Source organism: Berghia stephanieae, chromosome 4 (genome assembly GCF_034508935.2).
Source record: "Berghia stephanieae isolate SIO BIC M18660-M18661 chromosome 4, UCSD_Bste_1.3, whole genome shotgun sequence".
Lineage (NCBI taxonomy): Eukaryota > Metazoa > Mollusca > Gastropoda > Nudibranchia > Aeolidiidae > Berghia > Berghia stephanieae.
In genome coordinates, this window is record NC_088363.1 from 68,661,600 (window position 1) to 68,676,671 (window position 15,072).

A 15,072-nucleotide genomic window follows, 5' to 3' on the forward strand; every position below is an offset into this window, starting at 1 on the left:
AACCTTCTCCATTTCCGTGTTTGTTTCCCATTTTTTTTTCTTATCTTTCTTCATTCCAGCTTCAGCTGTATTCTCCAGTCTAGTCAACACACTCAATAGGGTACCTGCTGCCTCCTGTCTGTGTCTGCACCGTTGAATCTGTGAGTATGCGATATTTACTTTAAAAGACACGATTTTTATGTCACGAAACATTGAAACTAGCATTATCTTATTAATTAGGTAAACAGTCAGTCTCAGTCGCGAATGGCAAAATTGAAATCGAACGGGCCCCCACTGTTCTCAATTTTCATTTATTGAGTTCATCAATTTCAGTCAACAATAAATTATTGTTCTCTTTGGTGTCTGGTAGGTATCAACACTGTTGCCTTTGCCTGGGTCCAGTAATCCTTGCGATAAACCCAAAGGGCAAAGACAAATGCAAAATACCTTGTCGACCCCTTCAGTCTTCAACTTCAGCCAACGCCAACCACAGCCTCTTCTCATTTATTCCCCCCCCCCCCCCTTCCAAGTCACTTTTGATGAATGAAACTGAGCCTTGATGGTCAAGTTTGAATCGGCGATGCATCCCTCGGGTGTGGAAGTGGAAAGGGAAAAGTGATCTCCAGACTCCGCTCTGTCGCGGAAGCACTGACATCGTTATTGATGAATTGATGTCTTGCTCTCCGGTTAAAGAACTTAGATTACTTAGATATGTCTTATTGGATTGCCACATCATTGGCCATTGGTTACTTACTACTACTACCACCACTACTACTACTACTACTTCTACCACTGTAAAGCGCTTTTGAATTCGAACACGTTTAGTGGATATTGCGCAATATAAATGCTCAATTTTTAAATTTTTACCACTACTACTACTATTGCTACTACTAGGCTACTTCTTCTACTACTACTACTACTACTACAACTACTACTACTACTACTACTACTACTACTACTACTACTACTATTCAAATACTACTACTACTACTACTACTACTACTACTGTTACTGTTACTATTGTATAATTTATAATAATAATAATAATAATTCGAAGTGGCAATTCGGACTCGAGTCTGAATAGTCTCCGGTGGCTAATCGGACTCAAACTCCAATGTGCGTACACATACAGAGGGGAGGACGACACAATGTGGGCAGTAGGCAGAGGGTGGAAGTGATAAAGATATAGAAAATGAGTTCAGAAGAAATTCTGTTTTGCCTATATCACACTGACTCAGCTCATACCCCTACTTTGGACTATAGAAGGATTGCTGCCTCTCTCAAACTATCAGATAATGTAAATTTTAAATTATTTATTTTTGTCCTGATTTTATTTGGACATCGTGTTGTGTTGTTAGAAAAGCTTTTCATTTATACCAGTTACTTTGACTGACTTTTGGTACTTTTGGAGAGTTTTTAACTCTTTTCTTTTTAATTTCTATATGGACTTCCAATTGATCTATGATTTTGTCTTTCTCATCAAATAAAGCGGCTTAGACCAAAGATGTTATTAGATATATAATTATGTTATTCTTTGTTTAGACTACCCGTTGACAGTTACAAAAATCGTTATTTTGATTTGCATTAATTTTATGTAATTATAAATAATTAAAATATTTACAGAAACAACAAAAAACAAACCATACTGCCACAGAGGACTATTCAGACTCAAGTCTGAAGTCTTGAGTCTGAATAGCCGCAGCCATAAAAATCATAATAATAATAATAATAATTTTCTATTATTATTATTATTATTTGTACTAATGGAGAACCCGCAATATTTGCTGAGAAATAATTGCTATCATGAACAGACACTCAGCTATTTTGATTTGTATGCTACTGTATTGTGGATATTAACATAGATCAAGACAAATATTTTGAGCCATCATTTCTCAAAATCGATCTAGTAATAAAGACCGTAGGTGCTCCTAAATGCATCTAGCAACAAGGTGGTCATTTGCGATTCCCAATGACAAATTTTAAAACAATCATAAAGTCAGCGGGGAATAGTAATGACAATAAGCGCACCTTGCTACCTTTTTTTTCTTTCTTTTTTCGGTAAAACAATTAACAATTAAAATAGATCTAGATTTAGATCTCTATATATTTTAGATAAAATTATGCTAAATCACTGTACTTTTTACAGTTCAAGGTATACAAAATATTTTGTTTACAAAAGAAGGGAGTTAACTCTTCATGGGTCTGGTGAATCAGTGACTGGTTCAGTTTTATTACGTGGAGAACCTGCAGAATTTTGCAGAGAAAATAAAGGCTATTATGAACAGGCATCTAGATTCTATTTTAATCATTATACTACTGTGTTGTGGAGGAAATTAATAATATAGATCAAGACAAATATTTTGAGCCATCAGCTTTGATCCGACCCAAAGCCAATGCCAAATTAAAGACAGAGCATTACAACCTAGCAGAGATTTTCTAAAAAATATTCATTTGAGTCAATGTGTGATAGAATTACGCATATTTTAAGAAAGCTTGGCAAGAATATCAATTTGTAAACAAATAGTTTTTAATATTTAGATTGTGTAAATGTTGCTGCTCGAAGTTTATTCATCTTAACTACGCCACTACCACATCATCTCATTCATCTGTGGTGTTTCATTCATCCTGTTTTGTTGATAAAGGGGAAACCCGAAACGTTCATTTGATCTGTTTTTGTAATTAAATTGAAGCTTACATTCAACTTCACGTTATTATTTATTAATATTTAGATTTGCCAGTGAAAATTTAACATTGGATGTATGGAACAATGTTAACCCTCGACCCTATTGTTTAAAAAGAATTTTATAACTTCACTTTACTGATGTTTTAAAACTTGGCATCAGGCTCAGATCGAGAATTTTTATTTTTTTGTATGCATGGGAGAAGGCCCCCTTAAATCTTGAATCTTCTGTTCTTTCCAAGTGCAGCTATTCTATAGTGTAACAGCAAGTACTGCTGTACCTACAAGAAAAGCAGTGTGAGCAAATGCATTGATGCTAAATCACTGGCAGAAGCCGGCAGGCCAGCTTTGTGTCAAGCCAGTATATAAAAAAAAATTTATTAGGTCTGACCAACAACCACCATCATCATTATCACCAGAGTCAAGCACCACACATCATCATCACTACTACCACATCATTACTACTACTACTGTAACCACCACACCAATATCACTACCACTTCTACTAAAACCACCACCACATCGTAATCATCATTAGCACCACTATACTACCTCAATCACCACCACAGCATCATTGTGCTTGTATTTAGGCTGCCTAAATATATTAATTCTTAGGGTTTTTGTTTTTTGAAATTCTTGTTTGTTAATTAGATTTGGGGTTTGGTGTTGAATTTTCAGTCTTGTTTGCTGGCCAAAAGTTTTGAGTCTTGATGATTTTTCTTGCACGTGTTGGTGTGTGTGTGTGTGTGTGTGCATGCGTGCGCTGCCAACATATTTCTAAATTCTGTTTATATTATATTATATAAATTATAAGATTCCCTTTATTCATCCCATAGAGGAAATTTGTCTCTAGGGTATATTCCAAGGGAAGACTTGAATAACTCAGGTGTGAGCCACAGTGGGTGACATGCTCAAGACCACACAATGTAGCAGGTATTCGAACTCAGTAATTTTTGGGTATGAAGCAAATACCATACTTCTGAACCGCGCTGCCCATATTGAATGATATCACAAGAACTAATTATTTTTTTACTATTATTTTTTATTTTTGGATACAACAAAATTGATAGTGGAATGATCGTAATGACAAATTTTCCTATTTCTTAGATGTAATAGAAAGATTAATCTAAATTAGGTTAATAAAAGCAACGGAAGTGTTTGAGAAGAAAAATAAAAGTTTCTCTTGTTTTGCCAGCTTTGAAGGGAAAAATATCCTGAGTTTTTAAAAATCTGACTTATCCTGCTTTATGGGCAATTTGTGTCATTAATAAGGCAACCATATAGTATCACAGTTATTTGCTCGTCAATCTGAACAATGATTAACCAACGTAGAGGTTGAATCAGACAAATGACTCTTTTTGAATATAATGAAGCCAAGAGAGCGGCTTAACAATTTTGCAGTTTAAGAGAAGATTTATGAATTATGAGGACACATTTTCTCAACTCTATTAAAATTACGTTTGCCGATTATCACTCTCTTTGTTTTTACTTACCACTTACATTTGCTAGTTTATGTAAATGCATAGTTTTCTTCATTTTGTGGAGCTTGTTGATCCATCAGGCTGGCTAGTGTTCACTTCCATCAGTTGTCATTGCTGAGGGCTGATTTGTCTTTGTTATGGTTGTTGCCCTTTGACTGACACGAGTTGTTTGTCATTTGTATCACAGGCTTGACTTTAGATGTTATCTCTGGGATTGACGATTTTAGATCACGGTTAGTAACTCCTGGTATAGAAATCTTTAATTAATTGAATTAACTGGAGAGGCGGAAAAAAAATAGTTGACATTTTGTCAAGGGTGAGATGGAGATAATGCCAAGGGAGTACAGCTCTAATAGCATCATTCAGTAAACTAGAAGCATAATAATTGCCATTAAAAAAAAAAAATAATATTGATAATGCATTTATATCACTTATCCAAGGTTTAACCATGATCTGAGGGATTTACAATTTTTAAATCTCATGATGGAAAAGTAAATTTTAAACACTTAGGACGAGACACGAGGTCTGTTAGGTGCTAGAACTCACACAATTTTTGGACAAAGGTAATGCTGTTTTACTCTGTCCATCTCTGTTTTGACAAGGAAAATGTATGTGAACTGCCCCAGGTCGTGTTGTTCAGATGTGTAAATGTCAGCTCAAACCCTCATATAATGTAGGATATGTTGCAAGTCCAAGATTGTACAATGGCATACGAAAATAGTAAATATGCATTATAACCTACCCTAAATCTGCTATTAGTGATAATCATTCATAGTCTCTGTTTTGTCTGGAAGAGATTCGTGTTATATTTGTAGATCAAATTATTGGTCCTGGCATGAGCTGGACTATAGTCGCAAGCGTAAAGCAGGCATAAGCATGGTAAAATGTATTGAACAAAAATGTCTACAGCTTCTAGCAGCTTAACATTCAATTTTCCTTATATGCGTGGTGGGTATTTAGCGAGGTTTTATAAAATGGTTGGCAGTTTCTTTGAGCAGAGAAACGAGCAATCTATAGGGAGATTTTGAGACCTATATTGATCAAAGGCACCAGGAACAGCTGATGTAGTCTAGTTTGTAACAGAAAGAGGGGTTGATTGGTTCTGTTGATAGAAAAAAGAGGAGAATAACTTATTTTGTCAAAACCATCTGGTGTAATTTTGGTATTACGGGAAATTATAAATGAGTGTTTCTTATTTACGAAACCCGACAAAGTTATGGGAAGTAGGCAGCAGTGGGGAGTGAACCAGGGACTCCGGAAAGTGTGCACCAGTGTGGAGTGAACCTGGGACAGTGAGAGGAGGAGGGTGTTTCTTTTTTTTTTTTTACGAAACCTGACAATATCCGACAACGTTATGGGAAGTAGGCAGCAGAGGGGAGTGAACCTGGGACTCAGGGAGGTGTAAACCAGTAGGGAGTGAAACTGAGACTATAGGTTTCGGCTGGTTTCGTAAAAAAGCAATACCAGGGGGATATTACTTTTATACAGCAGTGGGGTGTGAACCAGGGACTCAAGGAGGTGTACACCAGTGGGGACTATGGGAGATGGATACCAGTGGGAATTGAAGCAGGCTTGGGAGTTGGGCACCAGAGGAGAATGAACTTGAGATCATAGGAGGTGGACAGCAATTGGGAATGAACCTGGGACTCGAGGAAAAGCACAGCAGTGGGGAGTGAACCTGGGACTAAGGGAAGAGGATATCAATTGGAAATGAACCTGGGACTATTGGAGATGGACACCAGTGGACAGTGAGCCCAGAAGGGTACTTCTCTTTTTGGAAACCTATCCAAGTCGAAAGTTATGGGACGTGGGCACCAATGGGGAATGAATCTGGGACTCAGGGAAGTGACTAACAGTGGGGCGGGAATCTGGGACTGTGGGAGATGGATACCAATGAGAATTGAAGCTGACTATGGGAGTTGGGTACCAGAGGAGAATGAATTTGAGACTATAGGAGTTGGACAGCAATGGGGAATGAACCTGTGACTCAAGGAACAGCACACCAGTGAGGAGTGAACCAGGGACTCAGGGGAGTAAACCTGGGACTATGGAAAGAGGATATCAGTGGGGAGTGAACATGGGACTAAGGGAAGAGGATATCAGTGGGAAATGAACCTGGGACTCTGAGAGATGGAAACCAGTGGGAATTGAAGCTGGACTACAGGTGTTGGGTACCGCAGGAGAATAGTCCCAGGTTCATTTCACACTGATATCATCTCCCATAGTCCCAGGTTCATTTCACACTGCTGCCTACTTCCTATAACTTTGTCCGGTTTCGTAAAACATACCCCCCCCCCCCCCCCCCCCCGATATTGCTTTTTTACGAAACCCATAGTTTTAAGTTCACTCCCACTGATGTACAATTCCCTGGGTCCCAGGTTCAATCCCCATTGGTATACAATTCCCTGAGTTCCAGATTCACTCCCCACTGTTGCCTACTTTCTATAACTTTGTTGGATATTGTCGGGTTTTGTAAAAAAGTAATACCCCTCGGGTATTGCTTTATTACGAAATCCGCCAAGGCTCATATTCTAAGGTTAACTCCCCATTGGTGTACAACTCCCTGAGTCCCAGGTTCACTCCCCACTGCTGCCTACTTCCCTTAATGTTGTCGGATATTGGCGGGTTTCGTAAAAAAGAAACACCCTCCTCCTCCCATAGTCCCAGGTTCACTCCCCATTGGTGGACACTTCCTTGAGTCCCTGGTTCACTCCCCACTGCTGCCTACTTCTCATATACTTGTCGGGTTTTCGGCGTGTTTAAAAAAGAAAGAAACATTGGTTTGAACTCATTTTGAATTGAAGCAATATGTGCGAACCACTTCGTCCATTTTCTAGAAATTTCCAATATATACAGATGGTGATGAAAAACAACAACAAAATGCTTATAAGTTTATTATATTAATAAGTTATTTGAAGCCTTATATAATTTTCCAATATTTTGTTTTTGGTATACAGCTACTGTGATAAATATATATATATATATATATATATATATATATATATATATATATATATATATATATATATATATATATATATATATATAATATATATAATATATATATATATACACTCACCTATGACCTCGCAAGTGACAACTACAATTTTCCATTCATTTTTAAAATCAATCTTAAGGAACATCATGCTTAAAACAAATGCATCGTAGACAATTCTTGGACAAAAAATTCAATTCCTAGGCTAGGTCAACAAGGTACAGACGTAAAGTTATTTGCAAAAATTGATAAATAAATTTAAAGAAGACGATGCACAATAGTGTAGAACAAATATTTTTATATGAATGTCATTTGTATTTATTTATATTTTATAGTCTCAAAATTAGCTATAATGTGATATATTTGGTATTATTATTATTATTATTATTATTATTATTATTATTATTATTATTATTATTATTATTATTATTATTACTATTATTATTATTATTACTATTATTATTATTATTATTATTATTATTATTATTATTATTATTATTATTACTATTATTATTATTATTATTATTATTATTATTATTATTATTATTATTATTATATTTTTATTATTATTATTATTATTATTACTATTATTATTATTACTATTTATTATTATTATTTTTATTTTATATTATTATTATTATTATTATTATTATTATTATTATTATTATTATTATTACTATTATTATTATTACTATTATTATTATTATTATTACTATTATTATTATTATTATTATTATTATTATTATTATTATTATATATTATTACTATTATTATTATTACTATTATTATTATTATTATTATTATTATTATTATTTATATTATTGTTATTATTATTATTTTTATTTTTATTATTATTGCTTTGTTTTTTTACGTTTTAAAAAATGTTTTTAAATTTTTTGAAATTAGTTTTGCTTTGTTAACTTTTTTGTTCCAATTACCAGGAACCAGATTATTTTATTTACATAGCGCCCCGAGCATGTCAAATAAGCTACAATCTGGGTTCCTAAATTTGGCACAACCATAATAAGTATAACAACAAACAAAAATAAACTTTAGATACATATATCATATAGGGACGACACCAGTCATGTATGACGACCTGATAGTATTAAACGCTCATGAAAACGGTACTTCATTGAATGTATTACGATTAAGGAACAATGAGTCATAATGATCGACTTCGTGTGATAGATTAGTTTGTCACTCTGCATTTCTCGTTGATATCTGATCTATCTATCTGCTTGCTCTAATCCCAATGTGAACTTATTTATTTATTTCACACTTTCCATTTCGGCTCATGATAATGCTAGCATTATCTTTTCAACCAGCCTTTTCATTGTTTACCGTTCAACCACCTGTTGTCATGCTACAGATGTGAGGAATAAACAGAAAAAGAGTCATCTCTGTATAATATTTTATATAATTTATGTACTTTGAATAGACATCATTGATGCAATATTAATTCTTTGATAAAATTTTTGGTGAGTTGTGCGCTGTCAATTGTCAGGACGGTAATAAAATGTCTCATTCCCATCATTTTTCGTTTTATATTGTGGATGTATCTCTCTTACCTCTATTCCATTTTGTTGTCTCATATTAATTTATGGCTACAGTGATAGTGATCGTAATGGTTTTAAATCTGCTTGATCTCCACACCAAAAGATAGAATTAGATATATGTATTTAGCTATAGTGACGGACAATGATTGGACGAATGTCATTTGAAGTAATGAAACTATTGTATTTTGTCATTAAAAAAAAAAAAAATCTCAATGTAATGCCCTCAGTTATGTTTATGAATATGTATGAATGTTATGAATGTGCTATATCTATGAGTAACATGTAAATGTTGCTGCTCGAAGCTCGAAGAAATAAATAACAATGTGAAATTGAATGTAAGATTCAATTTAATTACAAGGGAAGATCAAATGGACGTTTCTGGTTTCCCCTTTATCAACAATACAGGATGAATGAAACGCTACAGATGAATGAGATAATGTGGTAGTGGCGTTGTTAAGATGAATAAACAAAAAATTCGACCTGTCTTTGTAATTAGATTGAAGCTATCATTCAATTTCACATTGTTATTTATTTATTTGTGTAACAGCTCGTATTATGTAAGTATTTGAGGACATCGTTTTAGTCATGAATCTCATGTCTGTTATCTGGATGGGGTTTTGTAAGTTGTCTAAGACTACAGACACAAATAGATTGTTCTATGATCTGCAATTGTTTTCGGACTAATCTAAAATTGTTCTACATTTTTCATGGGTGCACTTTAGCGCACCTACAGTGTCAATCTTTTCCCTTCTTTAAAAAAAAAAATTATTGAGCTTTTGTATAGCGCAATATTCACTCAACGTGCTCAAAGTGTTTTTCAAAGGGTCCCTGACCAAAAGCAACGCCATGTTAGGCGACATTACAAATCTTTTCCCGACAGAGACAATACGCTGTTAACGGCCAGGTACTCATTTTACACCTTAATACGACGAGAGAATGTGTGTAAAGAGCCTTTTCCAAGGACTCAAATATCCACCGCTCGGGAATCGAATCCAGGACCTCCCGATCCGAAGGCGAGTGTCATAGCGCTAGATAGACCACATAGCCGCACTTTTATCTGTACTGAAATGATCTGAAAGTGTCGGAGTTTGAAGTAAGATCAAGAACGAAAAGAATGAATAACACTGCATGGTTAATGCCAAAATTAAAGACAAAAAGTGATAGATTAACAGCAGCTGCTCTTTTCTGTAAACATACTTGATTATTTACCTGCAGATGATTTTTTTATTTTTTACCAAATTATTTAATAATTTGTTCAATTATTGTCAAATCACTTAGCACATGGAATCTCGGCTGTGAATTAGCTGGGATGTATACGCTTTCCCTTAGAAATAGATCAACAGTGATCAAAGAATTACATGTAATGAAACTCAAAACAAGGATGACAGGGTAGGAGTACGTCAGCATTCATTTCAATTCTCAGCTTTTGAGATCCTCAGATTCTTTTACAATAATTTCCTTTTGACATCTCGAATGACTGCAGTGTAAATAATTTCCGGGTTTGTTTTTTTTTCTCTCGTTTATTCCGTTTATTTTTTGCGTTCATAATGATATTACTTTAGATTTTATTTGAAGTTGTAAGTGTTGTAAGGCGCTTAGAGCTTGCTTCAGGTGATCCGAAGCATTTTGGGAGTACCATAATATTGTTATTGCTGTACACCAACATCTGCATCTATATTGATAGGATTCTAAATAGTAAAAAGGGAGTCCCGATAGCTCAGCTGGTAGAGCACTCGCTTCACACTCAAAGAGACCAAGTTCGATCCCGGGTGCAGTCGAGATATTTTCTGACACCCCCCCCCCCCCCCCCCATCCTCTGTCCACCTAGTAGTGATTGGGTAACTAGGTCTGTTAGCTAGCGTCCTATCCTAAGGATAGCAAGCAATATCTATTGTCCGTTTCAGATTATAGAAACCGCGGTATAAACCCCGTTCCATGGGCCTCATGGCTTTGACTTTCTATTTGGAAAAATAGAACACCCGACTCACGGGTATTAATAAGCATCACACTACCAACATGTTTGGGGTCTTTTGATCATTCGATGACTTTGAGTGTTTCGAAAGCAATATCCTTAGATATTGCAATTTCTAAACCTTATACATACTAATTTCAAATGGTCATTTAGTTTTAGTTATATGTATATATATATATATATATATATATATGTGTGTGTGTGTGTGTGTGTGTATGTGAGTAATTATTTGTGTACAGTGTGTGTATGGATGTGTGTGTGTATAATTGGATGCGTGTGAGCTTTTGTTCGTTTGTTCGAATCTGCAGTGTGTAATGTTTTTTACTGATGGTCAATGTGAAGCGCGGCTTCGAAACTTCGGCATAAGCTCTATATAAATGTACAATTATTATTATTATTATTATTATTATTATTATTTATTATTATTATTATTATTATTATTATTATTATTATTATTATTATTATTTCTCGATAAACCGATCGTTTTGTTATTACTAGAGATTGCTGCAAAAGAGTGTTTGAATGCTGAAGATGAAGTTTATTTTGATTCGGGTTTGGTGTTGGCTTTTATATAAATTTTTGTACAATGCGCACTTTTTTCCACATTGCGGACGAAATACACTTTTTTTTTGCTATAAAAAAAAAAAGACTTTTTAGGGCTATAGAATACATTTTTTAGGGCCATAGAACACACTTTTTATTCTGAGAAGGTTGGCATGTTTGTTACCATCTTGAATGGCTGCTTAGGGGATATATAACATTTAAAAAGATAACAATAATAATAATATGCTTGACATTGTTGTTTACGAAGAGTCATTGGAGTTGTGTACATTTTTTTTCTATTTTAGGTCCACACTGTGTAAGTAGGTAGCCTTTGCTTTGAATTTTATTACATACTATTTCCACCTTTTTGCAGGTCTTTATATATTTGGTGATTCTCTTCTCACATTTCGATCTAGCAACACCTTCAAAGTTGTCTTTAAATATTTCACAAATTCTTCCTCAGATCAATCGGCTGACTCAGTCAAATTATTAAGATTTTACTTGTCAATGAATGTGAAATGTGCTTATATTGTAATCGTGCAATCAATGTCCATAACCTTTTACTATTTTCTGTAAATTGTGTACTGAGTCAAATTTTTTTTCAACGATTACGTGGATTACGCGTTATGATGTGCTAATTGATTTTTATATTTCATGAAATGTATTTAATTTGTTAGATCACCTCCACCTCTTCCTATTAGTATTTGCAACTGGAAGGAAGATGTTATACCAATTGGATTCAATAGTCTGATGTCACGTCGCCCAGCAACGGCGAGCAGCGTGGTTCTAAGCAAAGAAAATTTGTACTTTTTATTCTTCATGCTGGCTAGAACCTTTCATATGTCATGTGATCAGAATGATAAAAGTCAAAACATGATCTTGATTATTTTTTTAATTGGGGGTAAGTGGTGGGGTTGGGGGGTAGTTGTGCAATATTTCAAACATTTTCTTCTGCGTTATGTGATGAATGATCAACTTTTAAATGATCAAAACTGTTTAAAGATTAAAGAATAAGTTATTAGACTGCATTTGCAGCACATTTCATCTAATGGAAGTAGTAGGTTTCAGAAAGCCGAATAGAATTAACCGAGTTTTGACGCTTAAATTATAATAGTGATGCCAAAACTCCGGTTTCACCGGAAAAAACTCCGGTCTGGAGCAAAAAATTCCGGGCTCCGGGCAACTTCTGTCAAATTCCGGTGAGGTCAATTTGTTACAAGGATACCTTCCCCCCCCCCCCCCCCCAATCACCAAATCTTCATCACTGCCTCTAGTATTACAACCATCATCACTACCACTACTACTGCAACCACCACCACCACCACATCATCATCAGTACTACAACCACCACCACCTCTACATCATCATCACTACCACTACCACAACTACTATCACTATTACAACCACCACCACCACATCATCATCACTACAACTACTACAACCAAATCGTCATCACTACCACTACTACTGCAACCACCACTACCACATCATCATCAATACCACTACTACTACAACCACCAGCATCACATCATCACCACCACTACTACTACAATCACCACTACCACATCATCACGACCTCTAATACTACAACCACCACCACCACATCATCATCACTGCCACTACTACTACAACCACCACCAACACCATTACATCGTCATTACCACTACTACTACAACCACCAACACCACATCATCATTACCACTACTACAACCACCACCACCACATCATCACTACCACTACTACTGCAACCACCACCACTATATCATCATCACTGCAACTACCACTACTACTACAACCACCACCACCACATCATCACTAGCACTACTACTACAACCACCACCGCCACATCATCATTACCACTACTACTACTACTGCAACCACCACCACCACATCATCACTAGCACTACTACTACAACCACCACCACCATTACATCATCACTACCACTACTATTGCAACCACCACCACCACCACATCATCATCACTGCAACTACTACTACTACTACTACAACCACCACCACCACATCATCACTACCACTACTACTATAAGTACCACCACCACTTCATCTTCATCACTACCACCACCACTGTTACTACAACCACCACCACCACATCATCATCACTACCACTACTACTACAACCACCATCACCACCGCATCATCATCACTACAACTACTACTACTACTACAACAACCACCACTTCATCATCATCATCACTACCACTACTACTACAACCATCAGCACCACATCATTATCATGAGCACTACTACTACAACCACCACCACCACCACCACATCATCACTACCACTACAACCACCACATCATCATTACCACTACTACTACTACTACAACCACCACCACCACCACATTATCATCACTACAATTTGTACTACAACCACCATCACCACCACATCAACAACACTACCACCACTACTACAACCACCACCACATCACAACTACTACTTCAACCACCACCACCACCATATCATCATCACTACCACTACAACTACAACCACTATCAGATCTTCATCATCACTACTACTATTACTACAACCACCAACACCACATTACCACCAGTAGTACAATCTCTACCATTAGGTTTAGGCCCTTTACTTCATTTGAAATAAGGAAACTTTGGGATTGTATTTGGCATTGTGTTTATGTATCATTATGTAATTCTAATGTTATCTATTTAGAACTATATAATATGTAAACACAATATCAAATACCATTCAAATTTCTTTTTCTTGTGTGCGGAAATTCCTCTTTCGGCATTGAAATTCCTACGAGTGGTGTCTGAAACTCCTGTGAGCCAAATTTAAAGTTGGCGTCTCTGTTATAATATAATGCTGAGACATCTCACTCCAACTCCAAGCAGTCTGCCGATTGTATTTTATTGCATCTCCTTCGTGGGCGTTAAACAGCAGTCTGCAGGCTTTAAATATTGGTGTCATAGTCGATCGAGGGATTGTGTGTGTGTGTGTGTGTGTGTGTGTGTGTGTGTGTGTGTGAATAAAAAGGTTTTGACATGTCATAGATTCTGGGTTGATAGCACATAAATGAACAAGTTTACTACCAGTTAATTTAAAATGGAGAGAGAGAGAGAGAGAGAGAGAGAGAGAGAGAGAGAGAGAGAGAGAGAGAGAGAGAAAACGTGTGTCTTGCCAAAATTACATATTATTACTATTATTATTATTATTATTATTATTATTATATATTATTATTATTATTATTATTATTATTATTATTATTATTATTATTATTGTTATCGTCGTCGTCGTCGTCGTCATTTCATGATTTCAAAATGAGTTTTTCTATGGCCTAGAAATATCCGTTAAGCGTTCTTTGTTTTATGGTCACATTGTTTAAGATCACTTTATTATTATTATTATTATTATTATTATTATTATTATTATTATTATTATTATTATTATTATTATTATTGTCATCATTATCATCATCTTATTATTATTATTATTATTATTATTATTATTATTATTATTATTATTATTATTATTATTATTATTATTGTCATCATTACTATTATTATTATAGTGCCCATTTTTTTGTTTATTATCATTATTATTATTATTTTATTACATTATTAACATTTGTTTTTTGCGGTGGAGAGAGCCTACCATTGTCATTCCGTATTTATTGGATGAAATATGACCATGTTTTTCAGATTAATAGGTTCATATTGATTAATTTCGATGTATTTGACAATGAAATAGACACTAACTGTGTTACGGTAATAGGGTAAAATGAGTACATTTTGTTTGCTTGCGTTCTCTTGTGAATTGCTTTAAAAATGTTTACTTCATTTTTAAATGGGATAGATTTTTCAAAGGACAGGAACCGAACA

The 15,072-nt window shown here is 35.0% G+C and overlaps 1 protein-coding gene across 1 annotated transcript in view; it reads left to right on the forward strand.

Annotated features, from left to right (window-relative positions):
* LOC144971108 (ceramide phosphoethanolamine synthase-like) overlaps positions 1-15,072 on the forward strand; it is a 49,168-nt gene continuing 34,096 nt past the window's right edge. The window contains exon 1 of the mRNA XM_078911508.1: positions 1-140. The gene's annotated coding sequence lies outside the window, so the exon portion shown is untranslated. The remainder of the gene's footprint in view (positions 141-15,072) is intronic.